This window comes from Equus quagga, chromosome 13, assembly GCF_021613505.1.
Source record: "Equus quagga isolate Etosha38 chromosome 13, UCLA_HA_Equagga_1.0, whole genome shotgun sequence".
Lineage (NCBI taxonomy): Eukaryota > Metazoa > Chordata > Mammalia > Perissodactyla > Equidae > Equus > Equus quagga.
Genome location: NC_060279.1, coordinates 79,304,693 through 79,323,112, shown reverse-complemented (window position 1 = coordinate 79,323,112; position 18,420 = coordinate 79,304,693). Strand labels below are relative to the sequence as shown.

At 62.0% G+C, this 18,420-nt stretch overlaps 1 protein-coding gene across 3 annotated transcripts in view; it reads left to right on the top strand.

Moving 5' to 3' along the window:
- The window catches only part of PIEZO1 (piezo type mechanosensitive ion channel component 1), a 66,088-nt gene that overhangs the window by 12,914 nt on the left and 34,754 nt on the right, over positions 1–18,420 (top strand). The window lies entirely within an intron of this gene.

Here is an 18,420-nt window from a genome sequence, read left to right as displayed (position 1 = left end):
GAGCAAGAGGCAGGGGTGGTGCCACCTGTCCCACGCCCTTGCTCTGCCTCGGGCTGCGGGTGCATGACGAGTCTCTCCATCATGGCATCTCAGGGTGGCCGGGCTGCATGTGCCTCCCAAGGAAGCCTGCCCCCTGCAGCTGCTTGTCACAGCGCTCTGATTAGGGAGCTCTTCACCAAAGGCCTCGGGGCATGTTGGTGGCCTTGCCGGTAAGGTGAGGAGTCCTGGCTGAGTTGACTGATGGCTTGGTGACGTCCCATGGCTGAGACCGGGCGTCGGAGCAAGGACACCCAGCCCATGGCTGACCGCTCAGGCGGGAACAGTGGAACCTGCTGGGTCTGGCTGAGTCACGGTGCTGGGCACTCCCGCAGGGCAGCACTGAGGGCACTGACTTTGTGGGCTGCTGGTGGGAGGGTCCTCCCCAGGCCAGGGAGGAGGGAGCGGTTGGGCAGGCACAAGCCCCTGCTCCCAGCATGGAGCCCTGGCTTGGGGTGGTGGGAGCCCACACTGAGGGCCACCTTGCCCAGCTCCTGAGAGTGCTGGCAGCTGAGAGTGTTTCCTGATGCCCCTAGCCCCCCTGAGGAAGGATGCTGGGTCCTGCACACTGGGGGCCATCATCAGCCTTGGCTGGAAGCTCCCTGCTCTCAGGACGGGGTTGGGAGTCAGCTGATGGAAGGGGCACGACAGCCGTGCCCTGTGTGGCTGCCCACCCGTGAGACCCTGTGCCGTCCTCAAGGCAGCACCACAAAGGTTCGCACTTTGAAGAGCTTAAGCAAGTTCCAAGTTGCACAGCTGGAAGGGATGGAACCAGACATCAGCTCTGGGGCCCGTGTGCTGGGTCACAGGAGGGCGAGTGTGTGGTTGGCATCAAGCACAGAGGCCGGGGCATGCTGCAGAGGGAATGGGTGTCAGGCTGTCCCTGTGGGCTGCCTGTGCCTTCAGACTCCCATGGGATCCGTCTAGATCAAAGCTGCAAGGATCGAATTGTGTGCTTTTGGCCAACAGAGTAGGTGGGGAGGGACCCCAGCCAGTGAATGTGTTTGCGTGTGGGTGGGGGGGCGGCCCTGGCCTTGGGGACCTCTCCAGGTGAGAGGGACACTGTAGAGGAGGCGTTGGGAATGGGTTTCTACAGCCCCACTTGGCGTTCTGAGTACAGGAGTTGACACCAGGCCTGCCCACCTGTCTCGGCTCCCTGGCCCTCCTGCCCTCTGGCCCTCACTGGTGTCCTGCCATCGGCTACAGCAGCTGGAGGAGGCGCACAGGAACCACACGTCTGTCCTGTCTGTCTGTTAGCGGGGACCCGGGGGGAGCCGCAGTGGCAGCCAGGCCTGGGGCTGGGGGAGCCGGCCAGATGCCGCTTTAGGCTTCTTTCCTTGTGTCGACGAGCCTCCAGGTTCCCCAAGGCTCACCTCTGACCCTGAGGAGCAGGAGGGGCCTGGAAGGGTGTCTGTGGTCAGGGTGCAGTGGTGGAAAGTGGGCGGTGAGGCCTGGTTCTGCTCCCAGGGCTCTGCGGCTTTGGGCAGGTGGCTGGCATCTTCAGAGCAGCCTCCGGCCCTCAGGCTGGAGCGCAGGTCCTGCCCCAGGTGGGCGTTGGCAAACACCTTCATGTGAATAAAGAAAATGATGCTGGTGCTCCAATCACGACCTTAGTCACTTCAGCCTCTGCATGGATGTGGTTGGCGTCCCCCTTTTACAGGTGAGGAAACTGAGGCTCAGAGAGGGCCGCAACCCACAGAGGTGGAACTAGGCCTCTGGCCAAGTCTCTTCTGACCCCAAAGCCTGAGTCCCATAGCCACAAGTCTGCCAGGCCCAGGATCAGGTCCTTCCAGCTCGTGGCATCTCTGGTGCGTCCAACTTGCCCATCATGGGCGGCAGCCCTGAGGTGACAGCTGTCCCCACGCAGACTGGCTGAGGCCTTCAAGGAGCAGGGTCCAGCTGAGATGGTGGGGGGGAGGGGTGGACGAGAGCTGACCTGCTCCTCGCTGCCGGGAAGGGTCTGGGGCGAGGGGCGGGGGCATGCTGGGATAGAGGGTCTGACCCTCGCGAGTGGAGCTGGCGGTGGGGAGGCTGGCTGGGCCACGCCAGACCAAGGGAGCCCTCAGGCCTCAGGGGGGCCTGTACATCATGGCCTCCAGGGACCCCCACGGATGTCAGCTGCTTGCTTTACAGTTAGGAATTAGATTAGTTTTCCATAAAAACAGGATGTAGGGTGAGCCAGCAGTGTGCTGGGTCTTCATTCTCACTCCCCTGTTTCCTGGAATTGGACGTATAGCTTTAGCCAGGACTGCCCTGTCCCCAACCGCTGCCTCCCCCAGGGTGCAGGGATCGGCCTCGCTCTGCTCTTAAGTGACTGCTTAATCGTCTTCTGCTCTCATCTGGGGAGCTTATCCATCACCAGGAGCCAGCGTGCCGGTGGTGGGGACACTCCTGCCATCCCCACTGCGTGGTCCCGGGGCCAGATGGGGCATGGGAGGAGGGGCTGCAGGCGCCAGGCAGCATGCTGAAACGCCCACTGTGCCACAGTGGTGCTGGAGGAGAGGCCGCTGGCAGCTGCCTGCGCCGGCTGCTCTGGAAGTCTGCAGGGCTGGGCCCAGCCTTGGGTGACGGCCTGTGCCTCGGCCCCTCCCCCCACCATCTGAGGCAGCTCAGAGCTTCAGGGGTTCGTGGGTCTCACGTTGCAAGCCTGGGCCTGGAGGGTCTGTTGAATTAAGGTGGCAGGGAGGTAGGCAGGACACGGGGGCGTGCCCGCCACGTATGCAGTGCGGGGAGGGCTGCGTGGGGGGCGGCGGGTGTGAGCCGAGTGGATGCTTAGGGAAGAGTCCGGTTGTCGAGGAGCTGTGGGCACATCTGCGAAGGCTGGGGGCGTGTCAGGGGGCATGGGTTTTGTCCTGTCGCGGCGGGCGCCTAGAAGGGAGCTGAGTCCCAGTCCTCGGCTCCCCTCGTTGCTCTGAGTCCTGAGAGGGGCTGCTGCTCCCTGGTTGCCCGGGAGGCGGCCCCACGTTAAAGGCTGGAGCTGGCCAGGCTGGCTCTGTCACTCATCGGCTGAGTGGCCTTGGCTTGTGACCCTCCCAAACACAGCCCCTCCCGGGTGAGCAGACAGCAGTGGGGCCTCCCTCCACCGGGCGTGTGCTTGTCCTGTGAGCGCAGGGCCGGCGCCTGGGCTGAGCTGAGGGCATCGCACTTGGGGGAGGGCCGGGGAGGGGGCAGGGCTTTGCACAGAGCCATCGCTTCCCCTCAGCCACTCTCAGCCCCTCTGGTTTCATGCCTTTTCATGCCTCTGGCGGTTTCAGCGCTGACTTCAGAGCGGAAGAAGCCGGCCTGCTTATACCGAGGCCAGGGCCTGCCCCCTCGCCAGGCCTCTGGGTTCTGGTCTCCCGGGAATTGGGAGGGGCCCAGCGGGGCTGGCAGGAGTGTGGGCGAGGCTGGGCCCTCTGGGGCGGGTGCAGGGCCTGGCCCAGGAAGGTCAGCATGCTTTGAGGTTCTTTTGTTCTTTCTGGCCCCAGACAGACCACAGCCACAGGCCCGGCATGCCCGCTTGGAAATGACCCCGGATGGGATTCCAGAGCTCAGAAATGGCCCTTTCCAGGAAGCATATCCCCAAATTCACAAGTGCTTTTTGAGAGGAGGAGGGAGGGATTGTGGGGAGATGAGCAAAGGGCCCTTCAGCTTCGTCAGTGGAGTTTCATTCGGTAAAATATGAGTTGGCAGGAGAAGCGTGTCAGAGGCAAGGAGACGGTGCCGGAGGAGCGGGGCTGGCTGTTACTTTCTGTGACCAGAGCGCCTACTTTCTGTGCTTCTCTGCAGCTAAAAACCTTTTGCAAAGAGAAGAAAAGGAAAGTGAATGTTATATTGAGCTGGTCAGTGACCTTTCACACAAGGGGAAAACTGAGGCCCACTCCTAGCCTGATGGAGTCCAGGGTTCCAGCCTGGGGAGGCCTGCACCCGTCCCCTCGTGCCTGGGTGCTCAGCGCAGCGTGGGCTGGGCCTGTCCCAGGCTGGCTCCTGGGTGGGGCTGGGCTGAGCCGCTGCCCAGGCTGGTTGTTATGAGCGGACCGTGTTGACTTTTCCCTTGGCCACTTCATGGGCTTGTTGAATTTCCAGAGGACGTGCGGGGCCCCCGCACGCTGCTCACCCAGCCCTGAGCCACACAGCGTCCAGAGCAGCTTCCTGGGCCCGGGTCTCAGAGAGATGGGCCAGCCTGGTGTGCACAGTGCAGACTCTCGAAACCAGGGGTCAGTCAGGGTTCCCCAGAGAGACAGGACCGCTGGGGTCTCGGTAGTTGGGCTATCTCCTGTAACGCATATGTGCATATGGGTACACGCACGTGCGTCCATCATCCGTACACATGAGAGAGAGAGAAGGTTGATTTTAAGGAACTGGCTCACATGGTTGTGGGACTGGCAAGTCTGAGATTTGCAGGACAACCTGGCAGGCTGGAAATTCAGGCAAGAGTTGACGTTTTGATCTTGAGTCCGCATTCCGCAGGGCGGCTGTTGAGCGTTCCCTCATCCCGTGGGGCCTCGGTCCCGCCTCCTAAGGCTTTCATCCACCGGCCGCGGCCCACCCACGTCAGGGAGGGTCACCTGCTTTACTCAGAGTCCACAGAGTTAAGTGTGAATCCTAAATCCTGCCTTCCCAGCCACAGTCCAGGCTGTGTTTGACCAAACGCTGGGGCCGTGGCCTCGCCAAGCTGACTCATCAGCTCACCGCCACGCTAGCCCGGAGGCCCGTTACCCCGCTCCCAGCCTGCCCGCTCTGAGGAAGCACGCAGAGCTGAGCACCCAGCGTGACCGGCACGTCCCCTGACCTCAGTGCCCTTGTCCCGGATGGAGATAGCTTATCAAGTTCTCCAGGCCGCCCCGAGCACGACCTGTCACCCGGTCATCACACAAGCTCTGTGACGCACTTCAGAAGGCAGTGGGGGGTGCCTTCTGGGGACAGGCGCTGTGCTGGGGCTGGCATCTGCTGGGGAGCATTGTTGTACCATTTCCCTAAAGGGGAAACCGAGGTACAGAGGGGGCGGGTTGAGTAGGACCTGACACCGTGTCCTGCTGAAATGTGCAGAGATGACCCCAGCCACCTTCCTAAACACCCTGACTGAGACGCCTGCCCTGTGCCACCCTGGCCTCGGCCCCTCATCCCCGGGGACGCCAGGGCTCTGAAGGGGCCCCCTCCACCACCTGGCCAGGCTGCCCCCCTGGAGCCAGTGACCCTGCCCCCACCTGCCAGTAGGAGGTGGCCGGGTGGCATTCCTCCCTAGGTGCAGGGGAAGGGCCCTAGAGAACAGGGCCAGCCTATGACCAGGCTCTGGGGCCTCTGCAGAAGCCAGAGCAGACAGGCCGGGGGACTGAGTCACAGGGCAGGGCTCTGGGTCAGCACCCCAACCTGTGTCCCAGGCCCGGAGCTGGGGGTAGACGTGGGCCCCAGTCTGCCTGGGGTGGACCCCCAGGTTTGGAAAGGCAGCCCTAGCCCTCAGGGGTGGCACCGGCAGGCAGTCACAGCCCAGAGCTCTGTGGAAGCCCCCGCTACCTTTGGCCCGGCTGCTGTGGGCCATGCTCCTGGGGGAGAGACACGACTTGGAAGAAGGCAGCAGCCAGAGATCGAGAGGGACAAGGTGACCCCTGCCAGGTAACGAGGACAGAGGGCACTGATCTCCCAGGGGACGTCCCCGGTCACACCGTCAGGTTGGATGCCACACATCAAAGGACAGGTGTGGCAAGTGGACTGTAGTGAATAAGCCTTTGCTCCTTCTAAGTTGGAAAAATGACACGCCTGCTTCCTTCCAGCTCTTGAGGTAACCTTCCGGAGCGCTGGGTCTCCGTCTGCAGGGCACGCCCGTGTCCCTGGAGGGTGTTACAACATGGATTGCAGGGCTGGCCCTGCGGGTCTGGGCGAACCTGAGAATCTGCATTGCTACCAGATCTCCAGGTGATGCCGATGGTGTGGCCTGGGAACCCCCCTTTGAGGACCGCAGCTCTTTAGAATGGGTTATGCTAAATTTTGTCACAATAAAAAATTGATGGGAAAATGTTGCAGAGGGGCCTTCAAAAGGATCCAGTCTCCTGTGACTGAGACCCAGAGACTGCATGTGGCCTGTGCTGTGTGTCACAGCAAGTCCCACCTCGACACCCGTCCCCTGCCCTCCTCTGGGTCCCCTGAGAGCTAGCTCCCAGGCATTTCCACCCTAGGACCTTTGCACTGGATGTGCTGCTGCGGGGTTTCCCGGCCAGGTCCCGTCTCCCTCAAAGGAGAGGGCTTTGCTCAGGACCCATCTGAGCAGCACCCACCCTGTTGGCTCCCGCAGGCTTCATGTTTTCATCATCTCATTCTCTTGTGTTTCTTGTGTGCTAGTTAATTGTCCACCTTTGTACCCAGGAAACCGTTGGTCGCTGAGGGTGGCCCCTTGGCTGTCCTGCTCCTTTCCGCATCACTGGGTTTATGAGCACACCTGACACGCAACAGCTGCTCTGTGTGTGTTAATTGGGGGCCTGCAGCAGAGAGCCTGAGTCCTAATGTGCAGCACGCTCTCCCGCCACGCAAGCTGGCTCACCTCACTGGCTGGGTGCTCTCGTGCGGGCCCCGTGTCAAACTCTTGCATCCTCTGCCCTCTGCATGCAGGAGCGAGGTGGCCACCCTTGCCCTGAGGCCTGAGCGGCTCTGGGTGGGGCCATTCTTGAGGGTGGGAGAGGCCCTGTCTGGTGGTCAGTCCTGGGTAGCTTCTGTCCATGTGAGGGGTGCTGGGTGCCCAGGCACGTGGCCTCTGAGGACGAGGTGCACAGCCTGGTGGAGAGGCCTGTGTCCTGGTTCAGGAAAGTCCCCTGTGCGGCGTGGCCTCATCACACCCATCATTTCAGGTGCCCCCAGTGGGGCCACCTCTGCAGGACCAGTCATATCCATTAGCCTGGAATTCGGGGGTGGGGTGGAGGTGGGGGTGGGGGCAGTTCCAGGTCCTGGAGCGTGTTTGTTTACCCAGAGCTTGAGGCCAACCCCTTTCTGCGCTAATCTGTGTGGTCTGAGGCCTCTGGACTCTCGGGGTCAGGCAGGGAGGGTGGGGGGACGGGAGACCTGGGCCTCCTCTGTGCGCTCGGGAAACCAGCGAGCAGCTCCAGGTGGTGAGGGCGCTGGGTGTGCACCTGCTTGAGTTCTAGAGTGAACTCTGGTTCCTGAAGCCACTCGCCCTCCCCTCACGCTCGCTCCCCCCACGCTTGCGGGAACCCCCACAGGCAGATGCTCCTGCACGTCTGTCTCAGAGATCCTCACAGTCACCCTGGGAGGGCAGGGCCAGGACTGCCGTCCCCACTTTCTAGATGAGAGACCGAAGGTCACAGAGGAGAAGCAGTGACTTGCCGTGGGCCCACAGCCAGCTCTGCTCACGGTCAGCCTCGCGCCTTCCCTGCCTCCCGCTGCCCTCTCCTAGAGGAGCTGCGGGTGCGCCGGGGCAGCCAGCACAGACCCTCCTGCTCCAGGCGGCAGCTCCGTGCGGTGGCCTCATTCCAGCGGAGGATGTTAGCCGCCAGCTGCCAGCTGGACACTTGGGCAGACACGAATCATAACCTGGATCTCCAGGTGTCACCTGGCCCCATCCCCGAGCTGCTGTCCTGTCACCATGCCCACTTCTATCTGTGCCTCCCGATGGGCACCCTCTGTGACAAGGCCGCCCGTGGACGGATGCTCCTGTTGTCAGGGGCTGCTGCCTGGAGCTGCTGTCTGTCCCCGGCGACCTGGTGTGCGGGTCGCATGTAGGTTGTTCCACCAAGGTGGCATTTGCGAGTTTGGGCCTGCGGGTCCAGGAAAGAGCAGATGGTACCGAGCTTCGTGTGCAGAGGCACAGAGGTCGCAGCTCGGTCTCCAGGAGAGCAGTGAGGCTGTGGGAGGACGTGATGTCCACACAGGCAGCCCGGCTGGGCCCACCAAGCTTCAGTCTCCCCATCTGACAAATGGCCCAACAGGAGGCCCTCGCTGGCATGGAGCCCAGGGCCAGGCCTTGGGAGCACTCACAGCAGTGCAGCGAGGACCCTGTATGACCTGGCGAAAGTCACCGCATGGTGGGGTCTGCCCTTCACAGTCTGGGGGTGCAGCGCAGCTGGGAGCCCCTTTCCTTGAGGCTGGAAGGGGTCCTGCCCGTCCCTGGGGAGTCTTGGTGGCAGGAATCCAGGAGGGCAGTGACCTGAGGATGAGGCCCGCCTCCCTCTCCCACCCACCGTGTGGCAGCAGGGCTTCCTGTGCCAGCTGCTGGCTGTGGGGACCTCATGATGGGCTGATTGTGTCACCCCCTCACTGTGGGCCCCCTCCATCGGGTTCTAAGCTCTGGGTGGCCTGGTGGGTGGGGTGGTATTACCAAACCACATCCCCGCGGAGGTGGGTGTGGGCAGTGTGGGGGCTGCGACGCGTCGGGGCCCTGCGTCCGTAAAATGCCCCTTCCTGGGCGCCCGCCCGTCTGCCTGTTTACCTGTGGAGGTGGCTGTGCAGATGGGAGCCTGGTGCCTGCCCAGGGTGGGGGTCTGTGCATGGGGGTCCCTCCCTGTGGAAGGTGGGCCCCACCGCTGGCCTGGAATCTGGGCACGTCCCTGTGGGTGGAGGGGTCGCTGTGGCAGGGTGGTGACCTTTCAGGGGAGCAGAGCTCAGGACCAACGACGGGCCAAGGCCACTGTGGTTCTCCGGCCCTGGGCAGTGGGGAGGGTCCTGGGAGAGGAGCAGTGGGTCCCATGTGGGGAATGTTTCCTCGGCTGGAAGGTGGGTCTTCACTGATGGCCGAGCCCCTCCTTGCTCACCTGTCTGCCTGGCAGAGAACGTCTACTTGTGGTGGGGGACCTGGAGGTGACTCCACGTTCAGACACTTTGGGGTCAGGAGGCCTGTAAACGGTCAGTGAGGCCAGGCCGCCTGCACCCCCCAGGAGCACCCTGCCCCACCCGTCACCCCCAGCCTGGGCTCCTTGGGACAGGGCAGTGCTGGCTGAGAGGTCGGGCTCAGGGGTTCAGGTCCCTCCTGCTTCAGCTGCCATCACCTGGGGGAGCCACGTCCTCTGCAGCCTCGGTCTGTGCATCTGTGGAATGGGCACAGTGGTGTCGGCCTGGGCTCCTGTGGGGTCTCAAGCCTGCCCCCACGGCATTGTTGCTGCTACACCATCAGGAGCCCCCAGGACTGGTCCAGTCCCCTCCGTCCACCCCTCGCTGCTGCCTGTCTGCTGCTGTCCCCCGCCCCTCGGAGCCTCATGGCCGACACGAGTCAGGTGTTTCACCAACAGCGTAGGCCCAGTGTGGCTGGAGCGTGGCCCGGCTCCAAGCTGGTGGGTGCTCTCCAAACCCGGGGGGGTTGAGTGGGAGGACTTTGGGGTTCCTCTGCCCAGCACACAGTGGCCATCAGGCCCCCTCAGCCCTGGGCACTCACCATGGCTTCATGGAGCTAGCGGTGCCGGGAGGGGGCCTGGCCGTCTCTGCCTGGCCCTGCTCAGGTCAGGTGACCGTGAAGCCAGGTTTCCTAACCCTGACGCTGAGCTGGTTAAACCCAGACACCAAGCCACCCAGACGCCATGCTGGTTAAACCTGGACACCATGCTAGTTAAACCCAGACACCAAGCTACCCAGATGGCATGCTGGTTATTGATTGATTGATTGATTGATTTGGAAGATTAGCTCTGAGCTAACATCTGCTGCCAATCCTCCTCTTTTTGCTGAGGAAGACTGGCCCTGAGCTAACATCTGTGCCCATCTTCCTCTACTTTATATGTGGGACGCCTGCCACAGCATGGCTTGCCAAGTAGTGCCATGTCCGCGTCCGGGATCCAAATCGGTGAAACCCTGGGCTGCCGAAGCGGAATGTGCGCACTTAACTGCTGCGCTGCTGGGCCGGCCCCACCATGCTGGTTAAACCAGAGCACCATGCTGGTTAAACCCTGGCCAGCACGGCAGTGCCCCAGGCTTCTTGGCCAGGCTCCAGGCAGGTCACTGTGCCCCTCGGCCTCTCCTGCCCACGGCTGCTGAGGGCCCCTCACCCTGCCCTGGCCTCCCCCAGGAGCCCATGTGTGAGTCCTGTGGTCTCCGTTCTGTGGCGGCCTCGGTTTCTTTCCTGTGAAGCTCCTTTAGAGCTTTGTAAACTGTGACAGGCTCTAGACCTCTTCCTCTCTGCGCCTCGGGATCTGCGCCAGCCCTCAGAAGGGGTGAGGGTATGAGCTCCCCAGCTTCCTCTCGGCTCTCCGTGAGGCAGGAGGGGGCCTCCCTCCGTCCTTCGGCTCGGGGCCAGGCGGGGAGTGGGAATGCCGTGAGGGTCTCAGCCCTGCGACTGTCCAGTAAAGCCCCGAAGGCCAGTGTGTGGCCAGTGCCAGGGTCGCCAAGGGGGCAGAGAGGCTGCCCCTCACTAGGTGGGCCTGTGGGGTGGTGGGCGCTGGCGGGGGACGGGGTCTCAGGCAGGCATGTGCTGGAGAGTGTTTCACAGAGGGTGATGAGCAGGTGACAAGCAGGAGGCGAGTGACTGGAGCACAGGATGCTGAGTGGCTGGTGTCTGGGAGGACCAGGCTTTCCTTGGGCCACGGGCGTGGCTGGCGGGGCTGGTGTGGGCCGGCCAGGGCCCTCAGCTCCTCTTCCCACCCTCCACTTCCCGGTCTGCATGCTCTCCAAGGGCCCTGCGTGCCCAGGGCCTCTGAGACGCCAGGCCCCCTGCCTGTGTTGACTCCCACCACAGTTCCTGCCCCCAAAGGGTGGGGGGGCGCTCAGATGGCCGGCTCCCCCTATGCCCTAGGCCGACCTCGCCAGCGTTCCTCTTCCAGAAAGGGGATGGATCTAAGTCCTGAGTCACCTCTGGGTCTGGGTCTGGATTCAGACCAGATTCTGGATTTTTGTCCCCTGCCTTGGGGGGCTGGGGCAGGTGTGGCCACTCGAGTGCTGTGGGGGCTGCTGTGGGGGCTGTGGACCCAGCTGCCTGGGCGTCTCCAGAGGGCAGAGGACAGCCAGGCAGCCTCCACGTGCCCCGTCTGTCTTCCCTCTTCCTCTTCCTCCTCTTCTCGCCCTGCTGGCCTACTGGCAGAAGCTGGTAGGGAAGTGTTTATGGGCTTCTCTTCCAAGCCAAATAAGGCAGAGCGAGGGCTCACAGGGAGACACAGCGGCTGGGGGCAGGCGGGACTCGGACTAGGACCCCTGCCCCCAGCCGCTGCCCTGGCCTGGCAGCTGTCATCTGGGGACTCTGGTCCTCTCGTCCCTGGGCTCTGCCTGGCTCCGAGGAGCTTAGCCCGGCTGGTGGCAGAAGGCAGACCCACGAGGTGCCCACCCGGGTCCGGAGACCCCAGGTCTAGTCCTGCCGCTGCCTTGGTGCTCCAGGACTCAGATGGCTCACGTCCCTCCCAGCCTGCAGCCCCTCTGGGAAAGGAAAGCCTGGGCCTTGCACCCGGCCCCTCTGGTACACTTCCTCCCATCTTTTCTTTTCCATCCGTTCATTCGTTAACAACTCCAGTAACGCGTGAGAATATTCTCCTTGTAAAAAAAAAGGAGACCGTACAGATACTGCTAGGACCCTTCTGCAGGGTAAACACTGACATCAGGTTGATGTAGATTTTTCCGGGCCTTTTTATGTTTGCGTAAACGAATGCTCCTTCTGCTTTAGTGTCACACAGAGGAACCGTGGTGCGCCGACGGCTGCCTGGGGCTCATGGCGCCCCATGGTGCCTGGAGACTAGGCCACCTTAGTTCTCTCCTGCTACACGCTGGGCGCGGTTTCAGTTGCACCCCCTAGGGGGAGCAGTTACAATCCCTCCCGCTTAACAGATGAGGAAACTGAGGCACAGAGAGGCATCCCCCATCTCCTGCAGAGCTGGGCAGAACCCACAGACCACAGACATCAGCTTGTTGGCTCCCCTGTGTCACAGGCAGTGGGACCGAGGCCCAGAGTGGGGCCAAGACGAGTGTTCCGACTCCTGGCGTGGGCTGTGTGCCACCGTGTCGCCTCCTTCCAGAACCTCTTCCTGATGCCCCAGCCCACGGCCATCAGCCCTTCTCCCTTGGCCCCCAGGCAGCTCGGGTGCCCCGTGCCGCACCCCGAGGAGGAAACAGAAGGAGGAGGAGGGGTGGCCGTGTGGTGGGGTAGCAGCCCCTGGACTCTGGACCCTGCCACCTCCCCCTGCCATCCTGACTCTGTTTCCTCCCTGCACAGAGGCCCTGGCCACCCCTCTGGCCCAGTGGGAGGGTGGGCAGCTCTGCCCTGGGCTCCCAGCACCTCTTAGCCCCACCCTGGTTTCCCACGTCGGGCACTGCCCTGTGCCCTGCTTGCCACTGTCCCCTCTGCCGAGCTGGTCCTGAGCCACCTCCCTCCACGTTTGTCTGCAGCTGTCCTGTAGGGCTGGCTTGGCAGCCCCTTCCTCCTGGCCTGGGGTGACCCTCACCCACCCGCCTTCCATGTTCTGGCCTGGACCTGCGCCATTTACGAGGGTGTCAGCTGTGTCCCTGGGTCTCCCTCAGTTTCTTCATCTGCAAACTAAAGGTGACTACATGTCCCTCGCAGTGCCCGGGGACAGTGATGGTGATGGCCGTGGTGTGTCCCCCGTCCTCGCTGCCTTTCTCTGGGACACCCGGCAGCCTCCTGCCATCTCTCCCTGGCCCACTGTCCTGTCAGCTCCCAGTGCTCATGCTGGCCGCAGCACAGCATCCCTCCACCACGTCGGTCACTACTCCCCGTGAGCCCAGGTCATCCCGCCCATGCCGGCCTATGGGCACAGGCACCTCGGCACTGTGTCCGACTGGCCACACCTGTCTCCTACAGGCTCCTTGTGAATGGCACCAAAACACCTGCTCAGAGGGAGGATTGGGTGAGGGCCCCACGAGCCGGGGACCTGCCCACCTGTCACCACCACAGCCCTCATGCTGCGTGTCCACCCTACTCTTCGAATGGGGAAACCGAGGCTCGGAGCAGGCGCCCCCACTCCAGCTCCTGTAGGAAGGACGGGCCAGAGAAGGTCCCGGCGAGTTCCAGAGCCTCGCGGCTCTTCTCCCACCTGAGTTGGAGGCCAGCCTCAGGGACACGTCCCAGGAACCACATGCTGACACAGGGTCCCATGTGTCTGATGTCCCCTTGGCAGACACCGTCTCCCTGTGGCCATGGCCATGGTGTCCGGCCCTCTGCATGGACCGTCCCTCTCCCCACCTTCCCTTCCTGACCTGGCACCAGTGGAGACCAGGGGTCGGTCTCTCCCTCTCCGGGCCTCAATTTCCTCCTCTACAGGACAAGGATCTGGCTGGCTGGATGTGGGCCAGGGCCTTTGGGCTCCAGTGCACCTTCGGGTGAGGGTTCGGGCAAGGGTCTGTGAAGGGTTAAGCTGTGCTGGTCGGGGGGACAGGCGGCCAGGGAGCCCTTTCCTGCCCAGCACGCTTTCTCCCCGCACCACCCCCATCCTATTGTTCCTGGCTCAGGAAGATGCATATTTCCCTCATGAGGTCACTGCCCTGCCACTGGCAGCTCCTGATGGGGCTGGGGAGGTGAGCTGCCCCAAGGCAGGCCCTGTCCCCCTTTCTTGGAAAGTCTTTGGTGCCCACCTCCTCCCCAGCTGGATTTCTTCTTTGTCTGCTGGAACCTGAGGCTAACTGAAACCTCCTCCAGCCTTGCTCACATCTTAGCCAAAAGCTATGCCACCTCCTCCAGGCAGTCTGCTCTGATGCCCTGAGCCTCCTCAGCAGGCACAGTCATAGTGAGACCGCGTTCATGGCACTTAGACCAGCAGCCCCACAAGCCACATAGACGAGGGATGTTTTGAAAGACCTAAGTCCTGGCTGTACCACTACGAAAGCCCTTCTCCTCTGAGAGCCTGTTTCCTCATCTGAGCAACGGCGGGGTGGAGCGTTGGCCAGGAGTCCACTATCTAGGCCAGTTTTCTTCTGCTCCCGTGCTGGCCGAGGTCACTCTTGCTCTGCTGGCCGGCCTCTCGCCCACCCCCAGTCCCTGCTCACTGGGGAGGGACAATGAACTGGGGGCATAACCTGAACCCCTTCTTTATCCTGCCCCCCAGGCTGCCCTGCTGGGGTGGGAGCCAGCGGGTGCAGCTTTCCCAGCTCATGTCCCCTGCGCTGGCATCTGGGGCTGTCCGGGCACCACCCGCCTGCCCGGTGCCAGCTTCCTGGCAAGGCTGACAGCAGAAGATGGAGTCAGGGAGACCAGCCAGGGCCAGCCCATCTCAGCCTGTCTCTGGGGTAGCCGGGTGCTCTGGTGGGACAGCTGCGCCGGGCCATGCTGGAAGCATCCCGGGGCCCCCAGGAGAGCTGAAGGCTCAGCGTGCTCGTCTGTGTGGGCAGAGAGCTCACCTCCTGGCCTTTCTCTAACTGTTTGCTGTGTCCCCGAGCCTAGACAGTGCCTTCCACAGGGCGTTAGCTGTGTGTTAAATGAATGAATGAATGAACGAATGAGGGACTCTCAGGCAGGCCTTGTGCGTGCTGTGGTCCACAGTTGGTCCTCCCAGGGTGGGGGCGGTGCCATCCGTGCCCTGAGCTGGGGCTGCTGTGCGTCCGTTCCCAAGTTCCTCCCACACCCTCCCCTCTGACCCCGCTCCCTCTGACTCTGTCTCTGATTTCCCGCTTTTGGCAGCCAGAGCTTCTTGGAGATTCTTTCCCTCCTGCTCAGCCTGGGGGTGGGGAGAGGACGGGAGGCCCGGCGCCCGCGCACCTCGTGGCTCCACTGGCAGCCGCAGTGCCGGCCTGGGCTGGCCCCTGCTCTCGGGTTCTGGTTTCTGAATTCCTTCACTGATTTCAGGGGCTGTCTGCTTGTTTTTTATTTTGGTAAAATACATATAAAATTTACCATCTTAACCATTTTTAAGCATACAGTTCAGCGGTATGAAGTATGGTCTCAGTATCGTGCAGCTGTCACCACCGTCCATCCGCAGAACTTTTCATCTTCCCAAACGGAAACTCTGCCCCCGTTAGACAGTGACCCTGTGTTCCTCTTGCCGCAGCCGCAGGCCCTGCTCGCAGGCCCGGCGGAGACCGTGGGAGATGTGGAGGCACCACCGCATCCCTCTTCCTAAGAAGCTCCGCCTCTGGGAGCTTCCCTGGTGCCTGTGCCACGTTAGATGCCCTGTCACAGGCTTTTGAGACCATCCGTGGTCACGTGTGCTTGTTCAGTGTCTGGTGTCCCTGGCAGATCAGAACAGGAGTGCCTCAGGTCAGGGGCCTTCAGAGCAGATCTTCAGGAGAGAGTTCCTCCAGTGGGGGGTGGGCAGGTAGATGAAAGACTGGATGGGTAGGTGTGATGGGTGCCTGGACAGATGGATGAATGGGTGAATGACTGGAAGGTTGGATGGATGGATGATGGGTGGGTGGGTGGCTGGCTGGATGACTGGAAGATGGGATGGATGGATGCATGGATGGATGCATGCATGCATGGATAGATGGATGGATGGATAGATGGATGGATGGATAGATAGATGGATGGATGGATGGATAGATGGACGCATGGATGGATAGATGGACGCATGGATGGATGGATAGATGGATGGATGGATAGATGGATGGATGGATGCATGGATGGATGCATGGATGGATGGATGGGTGGGTGGATGGATGGATGGATGGATGAACACCTGGCTAGAGAAGATCTCACCAGGCTGGTACAACAGGGTGGGTGCTGCCCTCTCTGGGGACAATGCTGGGGCTGGCGCTGTGGTGGGGAGAGAGGCAAAACCCAGTAGGCTGAAAAGTGCGACGCTGGAAACAAGAAGGAACTTGAGAAGCCTTTGCCTGAGACTCATTTCCCTCCTCCTCTTGGGCCAGATCAGATTGATTTTTTTTTTATGAAAATGTATAATTGTTGAAAAACTTTAGATTTAAAGAGTTGAGCTGATCACTATAGCTGGCATGCGTAATGGAAGGAGGAGGCGTTCTGACGTTAGGGACAACTCCTAGGGGAGCGAGAGGGGTGCTGTGTGTCCAGAAAGGAAGGCAGTAGGTCAGGAGTTCGGACCGTCTGCGATGAGTCTATTTGGGGCCCACCACGCTGACCACATGGTTCTCAGGTTTCCTCATGGCTGGGTTGAGAGGAGCTTGGTCAGGTGTTGGAAGGGACTGAAGCCCTGCATCCCAGCCCTGCACTCAGCACCTCACACCCGTGATTCAGTTTAACCCTCCTGACACCCCTTCAGGCAGGTGGTGTTAAGCCCCTTGTATGGATGTGGAAACTGAGGCCTGGAGGATGAGCTGACCACACAGGCTATGAGGTCCGGCTGAGAGTTGGACTTGCTGCGTGGCCGGCGGATGGCTCTGTCGAGGAGTGCTGGCTCCTCTAGCCACCATCTCCTCTCGCCTCTGCAGCGCCTGAGCTCCTATTTGGGCCAGAGGCTCGGAGGGAGGTGGAGATGGAGAAGGGGGATGGGCGAGCCAACCTGGGCCCCCTCCAGAAGCTGTCCTGCGTCCTGAAGATGTGAGGAGGAGGTGTGGACCGCCCCTGGCTCTGCCGGTGTTCCTGGGCCTGGGCGTGGGGTCGAGTGTTGGCAGCGGGCCGCGGGGTCTCAGTAGTCTGAGTTCTGTGAGGGAGGAGCCCCTGCTCTGTCCCGGCCTCTGGGATGACCGTTGAGGGTGTCCAGCTAAGGCCTGTCTGCACCACAGGGGCCCCAAGACTGATGCTTCCTTCTAGCACAGAAGAGGGTGCCATCGTCACCAGCTAGTGACCGGTAGCAGCTCCCTCAGCGCCATTCACATGTCCTTATCTCCAGAAGACCCCGGGAAGGTCATTGTGATCCGGGCAGCTAGGCGCCAAGGCCATACCCCCAGGGGACCCCGGGCGGGGTGCAAATGCCTCTTCCGGACAGTCGCGATCTGCTGGCATCCTTCCCAGACATGCTGCCAAAGGGCTTACTGCAGCGCACCCCGCCTGGCTCTGCTGGCCCCCAGGGGCGATGGTCTGTGTAGCCAAGTCCGTGGCCAAGTTCAGGTCAGCGGGTTTCGGCCCTGGCTGTCCAGGTCGCTGCTGGGTGGAGGTCTCAGTCACTGCCAGGCGGGTGACTTGCTTCTGGAGGTCTCGGGAGTCTGGGGGGCAGGAAGTGGGGGTGGGATCCTGGGCCCCTCTCTCAGGGACTGTGTCCAGGGCAGGCTTTTTCCGTGCCTCTAGGTGGGAAGAAGAGGAATCGGGTCCCCTTGCTCAGTCACAGATGTCTGGGCTGTGAGGCTGGGTTGTCCAGGAGGGGACAGATTCCTGGTGGCACTGGTGCCTGCAGTGGTCTGCTTGGTCCTCTTGGGCCTTGGGTGGACAGGGCTGGGGTCAACCTGGGCCTGCTCACCAGCAGCAGCGACTGAGGAGCGGGGCAGGCAGAGGTGGCTGCAGCCCTGGGGCTCACCAGCAGTGCCACGTGTGCTGGCCCCCGTGGCAGCATGTCGTGCCTCTGCTGGCCCAGCCCCCTCGGGTAGCCCAGGAAAGTCTGGGTGGGCCCCCAGTTCCCTGGTGATGAGACCCACATCAGGACACAGAGCATTTCCTACGCCATCTCCTGATGACCCTCAATTCTGGGACACAGGCTCCGCCAGCACACAGCAGGCCAGGTCCCCAGCCACCCTGATGTGCGTTGTTGAGACAGCGTCAAGTGGGCCAGGCTCAGAAAGGGCCCCCGGTGGGAAGACTGTGTTTGAGCTGATAGGAGGAGAGGCGGGAACAAGCCACTGAGACATGGGCCACTCGCAAAGGCAGGTCAGCAGCCGGGCTGAGGCCATGTGCGATACCACGTGCGGATGCTCTGGGGAGCATGGCCGTGGGGGCCGGGTGAGTGGCGGGTGCCAGGATGGGGCTGCTGCTGGGCGCACGTGGGCATCCTCATGGCTGTATGTGACTGAAGGCTTGGGGAGCTGGATCCCAAAGTCAGTTGTGCTGTATCTTGGTTGAAAACAAAAAACTTTAAAAAGGAGAAAAAGCAAGTTATGAAAATCAGTCACGACCTTGGTATCTGCCCACAGGAGGGTGGACACCACACTGTCATGTGTGCCTGGGACACATGTGACCTGTGCCACTTGGGTCCATGTGGAACAACCCCCAAACGGAATTTGGGGTGCAGAACCAGTTGTAGGAGGACACAGTGTGGCAGCGTGATGGTGTGACAGTGTGTGCTGAGAGACGGATGTGTCATATGCTAAGCAGTCACTCACACCTGCAGGCAGGCGGGCAGCCTCACAGGGACGACCAGCCCAGCCCAGGCAGCGACGTTCTGGGGGCAAGGCTCAGGGGAGATGTGTGGGGGGTGCTGTTCTGGGGAGATGCTGGGGGAGGTTCTGGGGAGATGTGCGGGGTGACGTGGGGGGGGAGGCGGGGGGGGGTTCTGGGGAGATGTTGGGGTGGCGTGGGGATGATGCTGGGGGAGGTTCTGGGGAGGGGTGTGGCGCTCGCTGGCCCTGCTGTGCGGCCGTGGTAACCTGTCTCCTCCCCGCAGCCTGCCTGTTCCGCTGCAACGCGCTCTCGCTGGTCTACCT